Here is a 1844-nt window from a genome sequence, read left to right on the forward strand (position 1 = left end):
GGCTAAAAACTTACTCGATACGCAAAAGTGGTGCTAACTCGCTAAGACTTGTTGGTCTTTAATATATATTTTTTTGAAACCTCTTTGGCTTCCACGGCTGCACGGGGCTAGGGAGCCTTCATGCAACGCGTTGCATGAAGGCTCCCTACACGGGGTGCGGTGGCAGCGCCGAGTGCGATCACGCGCGAAAATGTATACACGTCTATGGCCGGTGATTTGTAGCTCAAAAATACTTCTTTTTCGTTTACTTTTGATTCAGTCATTATTAGGCAAGGGCGATTGCCGGTGGTGCAGCATTGGTATTCGGCGACGCATTCTCGGTTGAACTTGCAACTCAATAATACCTAAAAGTGCAACAACAATACTTAACAACAACAATTTTCTTGTTGAACTTGCAGGTCAGCAGTACTTCTTTTTCGTTTACTTTTGAATCAATCATGATTCAACCCGCCGTGGTTGCTCAGTGGCTATGGTGTTGGGCTGCTGAGCACAAGGTCGCGGGATCGAATCCCGGCCACGGCGGCCGCATTTCGATGGGGGCGAAATGCGAAAACACCCGTGTACTTAGATTTAGGTGCACGTTAAAGAACCCCAGGTGGTCAAAATTTCCGGAGTCCCCCACTACGGCGTGCCTCATAATCAGAACTGGTTTTAGCACGTAAAACCCCATAATTTAATTTTTTTAATCATGATTCGGCAATCACAATTGCCGGTGGTGACCAACGCTACGGTGCAACTGAACATGAGCGCACATAGTTTTTGCTGAACGTGCTCTTTGGAAAGCAATTCTACCGCGTTCTCCATATACAGAATTACGTGCGATATGCTTCTGAGTTCAAACATTACATTTTGCAAGCTTTTAGCTGATTTGCGGCTTTTTCAAATATGCTCTAACCAAACGTCTCCGTTTGTTCTACATGCTGTTCCTCCTGGAATGACCTGTGACACCGTCCCGCTCTAGAGCATACTTACCTGGTGTCGGGCCCTCCGGCGATCACTGAGGCCGGGGTCCCGTGCCGAGGCCTACCATTGCACTGCGGTTGGATGAAGCACGCCACTATCCCAAACCGGGATAGGTGGGGCATGTAATTTTTGGTAGTGGGGCTCGGCGTACGCGCCAGCCCATACCATTACCAATCCAAAGTCAGATCTTTCAAATTTCTACATCTAGCTTTACCACCGCTATGGGTATGCCAGTTCACACAGGTTTGGGTGCAGGCCCATGTCCCGATATAGGCGGCGCATGGAGTAGGTAGCCTGTAGGGAGCCTAGATGCAAGGCTCCCTAGTAGCCTGCATACGTCCATGCGTGTGTTACGGGCGCCGGTGGCGGAACTGTGATGAAAACGCTACGGTTCTGCATGGTCTCCCCATGGAATGAATGTCGGGAGTTTGTCTACGTTGGCAGAGGCGCTCGCCGTCATGGCAACGCAACATTTCAAGTTCGCTCTCCTCTAGTAATGAACCGATTAAAAAATTGCGACAGTGCTCATCTCGCGATGGCCGTCGACGGTAATGCGATTAGCATTCTAACTTTGTAGCCACGCCCCATTTCCTAAGTCACGATTATTTAAAATATGTAGAGGTCATTATGAGACTTGCATTGCTTCTTTTATATGCGACATATTCCAGTATCACCTTACTTTTCCACGGCGCTCGCTTCCCAAGGTCGCCCATGGCGACATGACTACGTCTGTATGACGCTGACGCAGTGAAGACAATGGTAATGTCGAAGAAGGAATGACGTCGATGGAACGCCAAAGCATCGACGACGTCATGACGACGATTAGATGACGATGGCGTAACCACGACAGCGTGGCGATCGAGGATAGGACAATCGATGGG

General features: G+C 49.1%; 1 non-coding gene across 1 annotated transcript; it reads left to right on the forward strand.

The window, feature by feature from the left end:
* The first annotated feature begins 964 nt into the window (after positions 1 to 964).
* LOC119459795 (U1 spliceosomal RNA) lies at positions 965 to 1126 on the forward strand. Its single transcript, XR_005193808.1, has one exon. It is a non-coding gene; the product is annotated as a U1 spliceosomal RNA (small nuclear RNA).
* Positions 1127 to 1844: the final 718 nt, after the last annotated feature.

The sequence above is a fragment of the Dermacentor silvarum genome, chromosome 7 (genome assembly GCF_013339745.2).
Source record: "Dermacentor silvarum isolate Dsil-2018 chromosome 7, BIME_Dsil_1.4, whole genome shotgun sequence".
Lineage (NCBI taxonomy): Eukaryota > Metazoa > Arthropoda > Arachnida > Ixodida > Ixodidae > Dermacentor > Dermacentor silvarum.